Source organism: Salmo salar, chromosome 10, assembly GCF_965601325.2.
Source record: "Salmo salar chromosome 10, fSalSal1, whole genome shotgun sequence".
Lineage (NCBI taxonomy): Eukaryota > Metazoa > Chordata > Actinopteri > Salmoniformes > Salmonidae > Salmo > Salmo salar.
This window is the reverse complement of record NC_138300.1, coordinates 103063582-103079059: the sequence shown is the minus strand read 5'-3', so window position 1 is coordinate 103079059 and position 15478 is coordinate 103063582. Positions and strand designations below refer to the sequence as shown.

General features: G+C 41.0%; 1 long non-coding RNA gene across 1 annotated transcript in view; it reads right to left on the bottom strand.

Moving 5' to 3' along the window:
- Positions 1 to 15478, bottom strand: part of LOC123724506 (uncharacterized) — a 140299-nt gene that overhangs the window by 97530 nt on the left and 27291 nt on the right. The gene's annotated exons all lie outside the window — the stretch shown is intronic.

Below are 15478 nucleotides of genomic sequence, written 5' to 3'. Positions count from 1 at the left end.
AGTGTTGACGAGGACAAGGCTGGAGATCCCTCTGTCATGCTGATTGAGTTCGAATAACAGACTGGAAGCTTCAAAAGGAGGGTGGTGCTTGGAATCATTGTTCTTCCTCTGTCAACCATGGTTACCTGCAAGGAAACAACATGCCGTCATCATTGCTTTGCACAAAAAGGCCTTCACAGGCAAGGATATTGCTGCCAGTAAGATTGCACCTAAATCAACCATTTATCGGATCATCAAGAACTTCAAGGAGAGCGGTTCAATTGTTGTGAAGAAGGCTTCAGGGTGCCCAAGAAAGTCCAGAAAGCGCCAGGACCGTCTCCTAAACTTGATTCAGCTGCAGGATCGAGGCACCACCAGTACAGAGCTTGCTTAGGAATGGCAGCAGACAGGTGTGAGTGCATCTGCACGCACAGTGACGCAAAGCCTTTTGGAAGATGGCCTGGTGTCAAGAAGGGCAGCAAAGAGGCCACTTCTCTCCAGGAAAAACATCAGGGACAGACTGATATTCTGCAAAAGGTACAGGGATTGGAATGCTGAGGACTAGGGTAAAGTCATTTTCTCTGATGAATCCCCTTTCCGATTTTTTGGGGCATCTGGAAAAAAGCTTGTCCGGAGAAGACAAGGTGAGCGCTACCATCAGTCCTGTGTCATGCCAACAGTAAAGCATCCTGAGACCATTCATGTGTGGGATTGCTTCTCAGCCAAGGGAGTGGGCTCACTCACAATTTTGCCTAAGAACACAGCCATGAATAAATAATGGTACCAACACATCCTCCGAGAGCAACTTCTCCCAACCATCCAGGAACAGTTTGGTGACGAACAATGCCTTTTCCAGCATGATGGAGCACTTGCCATAAGGCAAAAGTGATGACTAAGTGGCTCGGGGAACAAACATCGATATTTTGGGTCCATGGCCAGGAAACTCCCCAGTCCTTAATAATCCCATTGAGAACTTGTGGTCAATGCTCAAGAGGCGGGTGGACAAACAAAAATCCACAAATTCTGACAAACTCCAAGCATTGATTATGCAAGAATGGGTTGCCATCAGTCAGGATGTGGCCCAGAAGTTAATTGACAGCATGCCAGGGCGGATTGCAGAGGTCTTGAAAAAGAAGGGTCAACACTGCAAATATTGACTCTTTGCATCAACTTCATGTAATTGTCAATAAAAGCCTTTGACACTTATGAAATGCTTGTAATTATACTTCAGTATTCCATAGCAACATCTGACAAAAATATCTAAACACACTGAAGCAGCAAACTTTGTGAAAATTCATATTTGTGTCATTCTCAAAACTTTTGGCCACGACTGTACTCTATACCATCTACTGCATCTTGCCTATGCCGTTCGGCCATCGCTCATCCATATATTTTTATGTACATATTCTTATTCATTCCTTTACACTTGTGTGTATAAGGTAGTTGTTGTGAAATTGTTAGATTACTTGTTAGATATTACTGCACGGTCAGAACTAGAAGCACAAGCATTTCACTACACTCGCATTAACATCTTCTAACCATGTGTATGTGACAAATACAATTTCATTTGATTTTGAGTGGAAATGAATACTCCATTGAATGGTGTCAAGAAAAGGAAGGTGCTGTGCAAAATCTCTGCAAAATACAAATACAGCGCCTTCAGAAATAATTCACACCCCTTGACTTTTTCCACATTCTCTTGTGTTGCGGCCTATATTTCAAATGGATTAAGTTAAAGCATGTTGTCACTGGCCTACACACAACACCCCGTAATGTCAAAATGGAATTATGTTTTTAGATATTTTTTTTATTAACTAAATATTAAAAGCTGAAAAGTCAATAAGTATTCAACCCCTTTGTTATGGCAAGCCTAAATAGTAAGTTCAGGAGTAAAAATGTACTCAAAGTCACAATAAGTTGCATGGACTAACTCTGTGTGCAATAATAGTGTTTAACATAGTTTTTGATAGACTAGCACATCCTGTTCCCATTGATCATCCTTGAGATCTTTCTACAACTTGATTGGAGTCCACCTGTGGTAAATTCAATTGATTGGACTTGGAAAGGCACACACCGGTCTATATAAGTTCCCACAGTAGACAGTGCATGTCAGAGCAAAAAGTGATGCCGAAACATTGGTAATTTACCCAATAAATTACTGGGACTTAATATATTGTAGTGTGCGACTCTCTTTATTTGTATAGCTTACAGTTTCTTCGCTGTTAGTCAGCACCTCTACATAAAATAATTTTCTCTGGGTGTGCGCCAGCTCATGATTTTATTTGAGCAAAAACCAAGCCATGAGGTCGAAGGAATTGTCCGTAAAGCTCTGAGACAGGATTGTGTCGAGGCACAGATCTGGGGAGGGGTACAAAAACAATTCTGCCACATTGAAGGTCCCCAAGAACACAGTGGCCTCCATCATTCTTAAAAGGATGACGTTTGGAACCACCAAGACTCTTCCTAGAGCTGGCCGACCGGCCAAACAGAGAAATCAGGGGAGAAGGGCCTTGGTCAGGGAGGGGAGCAAGAGCCATATGGTCACTCTGACAGAGCTCCAGAGTTCCTCTATGGAGATGGGAGAACCATCCAAAAGGAAAACCATCTCTGCAGCACTCCACCAATCAGGCCTTTATGGTAGAGTGGCCAGACGGAAGCCACTCCTCAGTAAAAGGCACATGACAGCCCACTTGGAGTTTGCCAAAAGGCACGTGAAGGACTTTCAGGCCATGAGAAAGAAGATTCTCTGGTCTGATGAAACCAAGATTGAACTCTTTGGCCTGAATGCCAAGCGTCACGTCTGGAGGAAACCTGGCACCATCCTTACAGTGAAGCAGGGTGGTGGCAGCATAATGCTGTGGGGATGTTTTTAAGCTACAAGGACTGGGAGACGTGTCAACATCGAGGGAAAGATGAATGGAGCAAAGTACAGAGAGATCCTTGATGAAAACCTGCTCCAGAGCAATCAGGACCTCAGACTGGGGCGAAGGTTCACCTTCCAACAGGATAACGACCCTAAGCACACAACCAAGCCAACGCAGGAGTGGCTTCGGGACAAGTCTCTGAATGTCCTTGAGTGGCCCAGCCAGAGCCCGGACTTGAACATCTTTGGAGAGACCTGAAAATAGCTGTGCAGTGACGCTCCCCATCCAACCTAACAGAGCTTGAGAGGATCTGCAGAGAAGAATGGGAGAAACTCCCCAAATACAGGCGTGCCAAGCTTGTAGGGTCATACCCAAGAAGACTCAAGACTGTAATCGCTGCCAAAGCTGCTTCAACAACGTACTGAGTAAAGGGTCTGAATACTTACGCAAATGTGATATTTCCGTTTGTTTTGTTTTTTTTGCTAAAATGTATTTGTCATTATGGGGTATTTATGTGTAGATTGATGAGGGGGGAAAACTATTTAATAGAGTTTAGAATAAGGCTGTAACGTAAACATTTTTTGAAAAGTCAAGCGGTCTGAATACTTTCCGAATGCACTGTACAATTATCTGTAAGGTCCCTCAGTCGAGCAGTGAATTTCAAACACAGATTCAACCCCGAAGACCAGGGAGGTTTTCCAATGCCTCACAAAAAGGGCACCTATAGGTAGATGGGTAAAAAAAAGCAGACATTGAATATCCCTTTGAGCATGGTAAAGTTATTAATTATACTTTGGATGGTGTATCAATACACCCAGTCAATACAAAGATGTAAGCGTCCCTCCTAACTCAGTTGCCGGAAAGGAAGGAAACTGCTCAGGGATTTCACCATGAGGCCAATGGTGACTTTAAAACAGTTACAGAGTTTAATGGCTGTGATAGGCGAAAACTGAGGATGGATCAACAACATTTTAGTTACTCCACAATACTAACCTAATTGAAAGAGTGAAAAGAAGGAAACCTGTACAGAATAGAAAGACTCACAGCTGTAATCGCAGGGGTCCGAATACTTATATAAAGGAGTTATTTCAGCATTTAATTTTCAATACATTTACAAACATTTCTTAAAACATGTTTTCACTTTATCATTATGGGGTATTGTGTGTAGATGGGTGACAAAAAAAATATATTTAATAGATTTTGAATTCAGGCTGTAACACAACAAAATGTGGAATAAGTCAAGGGCTATGAATACTTTCTGAAGGCACTGTAAATAACAAAAATATGCCTGGCTGGGTCTCAAGTTTGACCTGCAAATTACAGCTAAATAAACACAGGAAATTATTGCATGAATGCGTTTCTGTGTGTGTGTACTTGTATATGTGTGCATTGGTTTGTGCGTGCGTGTCAGAGTAACAATTCCCTCCTGGTCTGCTCTACCTCACCGATCATGTGATCATAGAGCTGAACCAGATGGTGGGGAGTTTGTCCCAAATCTAAATGCCTTTAACACACACTCTCACTCAGACATAAAGACATGCACACACTGGCCCTTTGACATCAATGCCTTTACACTTTACTCCGTAAAGCTCTCACAATAATTGTATTATCTTTGACATTGGCCCTGGTCGAATACTCTTTGACTCAAGCCCTCTGATATTTCTACACCCTGGTCCCTCAATGGTAAAATCCTTACACACTCTCTATTTGTACTACCTTAACACTGCTCACATGAATGCTTTAACACTCTCACACTTTGGTCCCGTGAAACCAGCACCTCACTGCTGCGTATCTACTGTTCTTATATTGTTGAAATGTGAGTACTCTTACATTGAGGGGCATAATTCCTTTTCACACCCGCAAGTCCTAATGCCACTTCTCTCCCTATTCAGCAAGTACTCTTAAATTCTCTGAAACTCTCAGTCACACCAAACAGTAATACTTTTCACACTCTGACTCGTCTCATAATGATCTCAAACTCTGGGATATTTGTGGTTCACAGTCCTGCTAACATGCACCAAAGGAAATGCTTAACTCTTACTAAGGTTTATAATTTAATCTTTGGGTGCTGTAGCTCTAAATAGGAGTCTAGTTTTGTCCTAAGGCCTTGGCTTTTTGAATAGAAAACATGACAAATGAATGCCTTGAACCCTTTATGCTTCCGTTTCAATACCATAATGATCTCAAACTCTTGGGTTGTTCAGTCTTGAGACTGGAGAAGTCTCTCAACAGGATTTTGTCCTGGGATATCAAGCTCCATTTGTAAGCACCAAGCTCCATTTGTCATTCAAGAGTGGTTGAATAGCCTACTATTAGCATATGCATCCGTAATATATTCAGTCTGTTCCTTAACTCAGGCATCTTGGTTGGACTGTGAGATTGCAACATTATCTCATCAACTTACTGCATTATTTGGCACTTGAAATCACTGCAAACCTCCAAATTATGAATAATTATGAATGGACGTGCCTTGTCAAAATGAAGACATAATTCTATGACTATAGAGTGACAGCACAAACCTTTAGGACTTAAGCCAAACTCTCCTGGAGGTGGAGACCGTAGATTTACACCCAATCCCAAACCAGCCCATCACCCCGACCAACTGACTCAGAGGTCCCTCCGTTGTTGAATGTTGCTGATGGAGCTCAGAGGGTGACTTCCAGTCACAACGAGATCAATAAAACCAATTAATGTCCAAATGTACATAATAAGTGGAGCATGAAATTCAAATCAATAAATCCCAATTAACTGTTGTTTTATAAGATATAAACCTCATTAACAAATATTTAATTTGGAAGGCATTTCATTTGTTACATGAGTCGCGCCTCGAAATCAGACAGACAGATGCACGTGGCATATCATTTAACAAGCATCTCCATTAATTTGTATTAAATTGTCCCAACTCCAAACAGTACAGTATTGCAGTGTTTGTTGAGATACCACTTCGCCCTGGAGCCTTGCTGGCTCGGACAAAGTGGCTATCGGAGGGTCTAATTAGCACCGATATCCTCGAAAATATTCATTCTCTCAGCTTTGTGACACTTGTGCATACCGCGAAGGTGTGCATGAACGCGCAAATGGAGGGGCAGGGAATGGGAATGGTTTGGGATTCAGCCTTAATCTTTTTCCTTGGAACCCTGATGTTGGGTCACAGCTAATCACCAGAGTGGGCAGTGACATCATATCAGGGTTGGGCGATTTTACTATTGGACGATGTTTGACAGTCATCGTCGATGGTGACAACATCATAAACAACGTTTTAGCATATGAACTTGACTGCACTGCCATGTCTGGCAGCGCACAACAGCGCAGCACAGTGAGAACACAGCAGGGCAACATGCCAAATGGCCTACTCCCTAGCCTATATTTTCAATACATATGAGGTAGTTAGACTATTAACATAATGCAAGAGAGCAATATAGATTGTAGAAAGAGCGGAGAGCACCAAAGTAGCGCAAAATGTCAGATAGGACCTAAACTGTTTTCCCCCCACTCCTCTCCAATGTTGGATGATCATTGGCCTTTTGCCACGGACACTCCGTTGTATGGCTTATTGTTTTAAATTCTTAATTTCCGTTTTTCTTCCCAATCCCCATTCGATTTCATTGTGACTTGCTGGCCTAAGCATTGCATATTCTTTCATGATCGATTTAATCTATAGGCCTAACGGAGTTCCATCTCAGAACGTTGTTTGCAAATGGCCTAAATAAAAACCTAGTATAGTAATAATGAGAGAGAACAAACAATTGCAAGATAGACTAATCAAATAGGAAGTTTAAACAAGCCTGATACGTTTCTGCTTTACTTGAACAAAGTGCAAACCAAACAGCCAATAAAGGGCTACAGGGCTATGTAGCGTGGTTTGTTCTGCGTTGTGTAATTGAATGAGGACACTGCCACAACTGGAGGTCTGCTTGTTGGATTTTTATTTGTCCTACGCACGAATAGACAACGCACAATATGTTAGCCCTTAGCGCAGTCACAGATCTCAGGCACCTCGCTAACTGAAGGTCAGGCAAGAGAGAGAAACCAAAACAACATTAGCTTTGCAGCTGTAATGGAATAAAAATCACACTCTGAATTATTATCATCAAATTATTAACATCCCCTCTTGACCTGGCCTATTTGAACTGGTCCTTTTGTGCAATATCTAGGGGAACAACGTCACAGTTCTACACCTACACATTGGCTACTGTCAATAAATGAATGATGAGTCGCTGTCAGAGTTGTCACACATACAGCTTTATTTTGAATAAGTTACAAATTGTGCATTTATATAAAAGTCAACAATCAGATAAAACAAATGTGTTATTCAGTCTATAACATATGAATGAATAGGCCTATTATCCTTAGGCTATGCCTTTTGGCTATCGAACTATAACATCCTAAATATACAATCAGATTGTTATTTATAACATTCTCAAGGCTATAACACTTAACGAATGAACATTGGCTTAGCCTAAAAACGAATAGGCCTATGAGGATAGCCTATGCCTATCGAACTGTACAAATCCTGAATATAGGCCTATAAGTAACAAAATAAATAAAGTAACCTAAACAAAATAAGTATGAAAATAACCTACATTTGTGCAAAAAAACAACAAGTACAAATAAGAATATTTTTGCTTATCTTATAGGGCAGGCTATGTCTTTCAAATAAGATGCATTTGGATTTGAATATAGGCTACATTTGAAATTAAATTAAAAAGTGCAATAAGGAACCATTAGGTAGTTCGGTTTTTTTTAACCATGTTTTAGGCCTACCTAAAGGTTTCTGGCAAGGAACGCCACAAGCATGCTCACCTTTTCTGCACCAGAGTAGCGAATTCCATAGGATGTAAATGTTTACGGAGCTTTGTAGTCTGTCCATCCTTTGAAACTGAAGAATTGCCAAACAGGCGAAGACATGCTTTTCTTTCCCACAAAGTCAGCAACAGTTTTGTCCTGATTTAGCTTAAGGCAGGCTATACTATAGTTACTAAGTGAAATCCTGTCACTTTTTTTTTTTACAGTATGAAACTGTCAGAAAGTAGCCTAATGGAAGAAAGAATGTCGCAAATGCGCTTACCCAGATGATCAAGATGACATAACAATAGCCTACACTTGATACGGCTATAATATACGTATTTTTTTTTTTTTACAAGGTAGGCTAATATGAGTATTTGAGTATTTTTATGGACAAGAGAAACATAGTCCTACCAATTTCAAAATCATTCTGCAGCCTAGACTAGATTTTTGTATTCCATATTTATTAGGATCCCCAATTAGCTGCTGTTTGTGGTCCAAACAGGAAACTTAACAAATAAAATACATCAACATAAATAGGACTACATTTACATTGCAATTTAGGCATTCAGCAGACGCTCCGATCCAGAGATACCCAGAGCTAGTGCATTCAGCCAGGCGAAAAAAACACCAGTCGAATCCCAACCACGTATCGCATACATAATACAATGCAAAATACAATACAAAATGCATACACATTTCTGTATGTCTCTTCACAGTCCATGTCGTGCAATAAGGTGTTCTTTTATCTGATTTTTGAATCTGGTTTTATTGCTAGCTTGAGTTACCTGGGGTGGTAGAGTTCCATTTACAGTGCCTTCAGAAAGTATTCACACCCTTTGACTTTTTCTATATTTTGTTGTTTTTTGTCACTGGCCTACACACAATACCTCATAATATCAAAGTAGAATTTTTTTTTTTTTTTTAAATGTACAAATTAATAAAAATTAAAAGCTGAAATGTCAAGTCAAGTATTCAACCCCTTTGTTATGGCAAGCCTAAACAAGTTAAGGAGTAACAATTTGCTTAACAAGTTACATAATAAGTTGCATGGACACATTCTGTGTGCAATTACCTCGTCTTTGTACCCCACACAATTATCTTTAAGGTCCCTCAGTCGAAGCAGTGGATTTCAAACACATATTCAACCACAAAGACCAGGGAGGTTTTCCAATGCCTCGCAAAGAAAGGCACCTATTGGTAGATGGGTAAAAAAACAACAGACATTGAATATCCCTTTGAGCATGGTGACATTATTAATTACACTTTGGATAGTGTATCAATACACCCAGTCACTACAAAGATACAGGTGTTCTTCCTAACTCAGTTGCTGGAGTCAAAGGAAACCGCTCAGGGATTTCACCATGAGGCCAATGGCTGTGATAGGAGAAAACTGAGGAAGGATCAACAACAGTTACTCCACAATACTAACCTAATTGACAGTGTCAAAAGAACAAAGCCTGTACCGAACATTAAAAAAATATATATATAAGAAACCACATCCTGTTTGCAACAAGGCACTAATGTAATACTGCAAAACATGTGGCAAAGCAATTCACTTTTTTATCCTGAACACAAAGTGTTGTGTCTGGGGCAAATCCAATAGAACATATTACTGAGTACCACTCTCAATATTTTCAAGCACAGTGGTGGCTGCATCATGTTATGGGTATGCTTTGGTTGAACACAGTTATGGGTTTATTTGGTCGAACACAATTTTTTCCAAAAGTTTGCTAAGCACTGGTAAGAGGCTGATTTGTCTGCTGTTTGAACCATTAAAGGGTGCTTTGCTGTTTTTGGGCAGCGGAATGAGCTTTGCCTCCCTCCAGGTCGGAGGGCACATTCCATCTTCTAGTTAAGATTGAAGATGTGGCAAATAGGAGTCACAATGTATTCATCTACCAACCTTAGTATTTTACCATCCAGGTTGTTGGTTCCAGGTGGTTTGTCCTTATTTGAACCATTAAAGGCTGATGGCTCATTCATAACAAAATCCTTATGTTGATGTGGGCTATTTTTTGCACTTTTCTGGGATTACTGATTGTTTTTATTGCTTTACTCTGAGGCTTATCAGAGGTAGACATGACAACGATATTTATATTTCAGCTGATAGTGCAGGGTGAACTGTTCACAGTTGGCATCCTACTAGGGCAAAACGTTTCAGAGCTAACAGTATAACTTGGGTTCATAAGCACATTATTACTGCTGACAATAGCTGTCGGATTGACAGATGTATTTAGAGGAACATAAATTAGGCTAATTACATTATGACTGTCAATACTGCTGGGAAAATGTACATTTGCAGCAGCACTACGGCAGCTCAGCGACACAATGGTAGGGGTTATCTGAGCGGGTCTTGGGTCAATGATAAGTCATTGTCTCAACGCAGCCTTGTAATGTGAGGACCGGGTCCTCCAAGATGATTTGGATGGACTCTGTCATTCCTGTATCTTCTATTCCCAAAAGGTGTTGAAGTTATCTATAAAAGTAATGCCAATCGAGCTACAGTAGTCTTTTAGCCAGATGTGTAATGACTGTAGCCTGAGAATTTACTTTAACAATGCAATCGTATAGCAACGATGTTTGGACAGGATGATGGGACAATGTGTAATTCAAGACATCGCCCAACTTTAAGAGCATCTTTTACAGCTAGCTAAGGAGTTTGGTGCTTGAAGAATGATTTATTTTGTAAGGGTCAGTTTGAATATATATGTACCTGCTCATTGGTTAACTAGCTAACGTTAGCTGACTACCTGAGCCAAGCACACACACACACACACACACACACACACACACACACACCACACACACACACACATTTGCAGTAAGTGCAGCACAATGCACACAACATTAAAAGCTTTACCTAGCAAGATGAATAAAATAATTTTATTCACTCTCCATTATCACATACTGCCAGGGTAGCTAGCTACCCCAACTCTCGACAACTAACAGGCAGCTGCTTCATTCAAAAACGAATCCCTTGTGATTTAATTATAATCTTGCCAGCTATACTAGTTATATAGGCATGGCAATCTGGTTAGTATCAACAAACGCTTACTACAAATTCTAGCCAGCTAGCAACATCAGCGTATCTTGCTAGATAGCTTACATTAGCTACAGCAGGCACAACCCAAACATGCTATTGCCACCTTCTGGCCTGGAGTATTTAAATTAAGCAAATCGGAGGTAAAACTGTTGTGTGTGAACAACAAAATGTTAACTGCTGACACTTTGGGCAGAGGTGCTAAGAAGCTATCGGCAGACAGATTTCTCGGTTTGTCTGACCCTTTAGCCCCGAGTTAGCCTGCCCCGGAGCTGGTTAGTTCTGAAGGATTCATCGCTCCATGAGCAACACTTCGCTGGGCTGAGCTAAGGGGAGCGGGCAGGCCCCATCCCTAAAAATAAAACGTTTTTTGTTTAGGCCTGATTACCGGAATAGGCTAATTACCAGGGCTTACAAACCATGCAGGCAGGCCCACATTGCAGTTCCTCTCATCTCTTCCTGTTCCTTTACTCCTCTTTTCTCCTTCACTCACTCGCAACAGAGCCCTGGCACGGCCCGGCTGTCCGTCACAGAACGGTAGAAGGCCCTGATTGGAGCAGACCGCGAGTGCGGGTGTCTCAGCCAAGAGACTCAAAAAGCCCAGACGATCAGATCTGCTGCTCGGCACTCGGTGTGCTTAGCTTAACGTACCGTTGATGATTTTTTTCATTGTGTGAGATTTAATGAGCGTCTGCTTCTCGTTTGCTTCCCTCTTTCCCTCTGCCACACGCTCTGGAGCTCATTAGTGGAGATGAAGAGAGCGACAGTGCAACAAGGTGTCTGCAGAGACTGCGTGGATGTTTGGTCAGTGGATGGAATCTTGTGTGTCGGAGCAGCAGCACTGCTTTTGAGCTTGAGGCACAGCACAGTCGTAAGACTCTGACTGACTGGGAGTTTATCAAAGGATTTAACAGTATATTTCAAAAGGGGTAATTCCACGGTAACGGAATTATGCCTTGATCACTTTAAATGTATGCCAAACAAAAACAAGTTTAACTAACCATTCAACTCTATGCACAAGGACCATTTTAAACAATTTACACAGAACATTACACAAAAACAATTACTGGAAGAACTGTTTAGTAATAGAATTATGGTAAAATCTCCCTCTTTTTTATGCGACCACGTTTTCCAAAAATATCTGCTCTGAATTAAGATTCAAAGATGTCTGCAGAAAGAATGGGGTGTCCGCTATGACATGACACCTTGAGTTTGAAAAAAAATATTTTGGTTATTGAACTACAGTAGGTGAAGTGGATTTATACTGAACTAAAATATAAAACGCAACATGCAACAATTTCATTGACTTTACTGATTTACAGTTCATATAAGGAAAATAGTCAATTCAAATAAATTCATAAGGACCTAATCTATGGATTTCACATGACTGGGCAGGGGCGCAGCCATGGGTGGGCTTGGGAGGGCAGAACCACCCACTGGGGAGCCAGGCCCAGCCAATCAGAATGAGTTTTTCCCCAAAAAAGGGCTTTCCTACAGCCAGAAAAACTCCTGTCTCAGATGATCCTGCAGGTGAAAAAGCTGTATGTGAAGGTCCTGGTTACACGTGGTCTGCGGTTGTGAGGCCAGTTGGAAGTACTGCCAAATTCTCTAAAACAACGTTGGAGGCGGCTTGAGACATCTGTGGCATTGTGTTGTGTGACAAAACTCCACATTTTAGTGGCCTTTTATTGTCCCAGCACAAAGTTGCATCTGTGTAATGATCATGGTGTTTGATCACATCCTTGACATGCCACACCCGTCAGGTCAATGGATTATCTTGGCAAAGGAGAAATGCTCATTAACAGGGATGTAAACAAATTTGTCCACAAAATTTGAGCGAAATAAGCTTTTTGTGAGTATGGAACATTTCTGGGATCTTTTATTTCAGTATACATCCGGTAACAGAATTACGGCAACGGAATTACATCATGGGTCCTGATCTGTACTATACAGAAATGCATAATTATGGATATGAATATCATTCTCTTCATGGTGAAGTACCGTAATTTCCGGACTATTGAGCGCACCTGAATATAAGCCGCACCCACTGAATTAAAAAAATAATAATAATATTTTGAACATAAATAAGCCGCACATGTCTATAAGCCGCAGGTGCCTACCGGTACATTGAAACAAATTAACTTTACACGGGCTTTAACGAAACACGGCTTGTAACAAAAAATAAGAAATTAGCAGTAAGCTTTAGTTGTCTTTTTGCACTGAGTCAATTCCTCATGCTGCTGTTTCCAACGTCTTATCATCGACTCATTAAGACCAAGCTCCCGTGCAGCAGCTCTATTTCCTTTTCCAACAGCCAGATCAATCGCCTTCAACTTGAAAGCTGCATCATATGCATTTCTCCGTGTCTTTGCCATGAGGGTGACAAAATGACTACCGTAATCAGAATGATGGGAAGTTTGAGAGCGCTCGATTTAATCTAAACAGTAAACAAAAAAGTTGTTTGACCTTAACCCGTTAGGCAATTTCATTGGTCTAATGAAAGCTTCATGCCGCCAAAAAAACTGAGCACATCACAGAATGTATTTTTTGGGAAAAAAAAAATTGAAAGCGGGAAAAATCCATATATTAGCCGCGTCATTGTTTAAGCCGCGAGGTTCAAAGCGTGGGAAAAAAGTTGCGGCTTATAGTCCGGAAATTACGGTATCCTGAATATGTACACAGGTATATTTGGGCATTATTCTACACACTGGTTATTATTCTAATGAGCTCCGCACCTATACAAACCACATTTGGTTGGTCCTGACCAGACCAAATCTGAACCAATCACAGACGTCTATGTTTCACAAGTTTGGAAAGCACAGTACAGCATAGTAGCATAGTAGAATAATACATTATACTGTACTGTACTCTACTATATGGTACACTACTCTACTTTTCTTTACTGCACTGTTCTCTACTGTACTGTACTGGCGTCTATGATTAGTTCAGACTTGGTCGTCGGTGCTCAGTGGGTGAGGATACTTCTTACAGTAAATGGAAAAAGGGTAGGTTGTAGGTGTCATGGTATGTGTCAGTAAGAGGTGACATTAAATGGAGAGAAAGAAGAGAGAGCTGCAGAGAGAGTGAGGGGTTGTCCAGACTGTTTTCCAAGTCTGGCTTTGACCACCAGATGACAGAAGGAGAAAGACAACAGTTATGAGCTGAACATAACAGTATGCCAGAGGAAGGGAGGACAGTAGCAGGTGAAGTGAATCAACTGTGGTTTGTGACTTCTATGATTTCGCATTGTAGCTAATTCAATTGCAGAAATTCCGTTACAGATTTTTGGGTAATTCTGTTACTGATTACCGTAAATAAATAAAAATTTATTTCAGACTCTCCTTTACTCTGATCCCCTTTCCTCTCTTCTGTTGTCCTCTTTCCTCACCATGCACACTGCTCGCCACAGACACTCCTCTAATTCCCCCCCTCTCCACAGGGCCCTGGCACCTATTGCTGATTTCATGGATGAACTCTAGCAACAACTCTGGGAGGAACTCTATAACCAGCTGCATGAGTTTGTGCATGACTCAAGAAGAGGACATGGACCAAACGACTGGGACCACAGCTTGTTGTGTTGGTGTTCAGACAGGAATCAGATAATACACTTTCATTTTATTCCATGTCTGTTCATACTGTAGCAGACACTGTTGTACTATTGTTCGTTATTATTTATATTGTTCATAGATATTTATATCTACACTCTGACACTCATTTTATTTAATAGGCACTAGTTGTTTACATGTCAATTCTCAACAGACACTTTTGTTTTGTGGTTTACTTTCAGAGACGAGAAACAAGAATATAGGTTTATCTGTGATGAAAAAGCTCTGTTGGCTTTTCGCAATCTCAATACAAGGTGCATTATATTGAACATTAAGTGCTGACAACAGAGAAGAGATGTGTGCCACAGACTTTACAGGCTTTCTTTAAAAAAAATACATTTTATTTGTCAGAGGAAGGCCCAAAAACATTGTTGAAGACTCCAGTTACCCTAGTCATAGACTGTTCTCTCTGCTTCCACACGACAAGCGGTACCAGAGCTCCAAGTCTAGGCCCAAAAGGCTCATTGACAGCTTCTACCCCCAAGCCATAAGACTGCTGAACAATGAATCAAAATGGCCACCCGAACTATTTACATTGACACCTACCACCTTGTTTTTACACTGCTGCTAGTCACTTTTTATTATCTATGCATAGTCACGTTACCCCTAACCTACATGTACAAATTACCTCAACTAACCTGTGCCCCCGCACATTGACTTGGAACAGGTGTAATGCCGAAAATCTCCCCCCTGCCAGAATCCCCCCTTTCTAATTTCCTTAATTTTGTGGCTAGAGTCAAATACTTTCTGCGACACAGAGTCAAATACTTTCTATAGAACAAACTTCACGTCAGGATAGGCAACCGAAATTAATAATTAATGTATGTGTGTTATATTAAACAGAGGGAGTAAAATGTTGGCAAGCAATAAACATTTCAGAACAACTATGGCTGAATTATTATACTTACACTTTCATAAATACTAGTCGAATAAGACATGGAAAAGATGAATTTTGGCAAAGAGATGCATTTATAGACTAATACAAAATCGGTAGCGGATTTAGGTACGGGCGACATGGGCAGCCGCGGCACGGGGCGCCCCCAGGTGCAGACGGGCGCTGAAGGGGGTTCGCCCTGGGCGCCATTCAAGCTAGAACCGCCACGTACACTTGAAACAAATAGCCAAACTGAAAACAAAAATGCTTTCTGCTACTAAGATCAGTAAAATGTAGGCTAAACTGACAAAATCTCAACTAGCAAGCA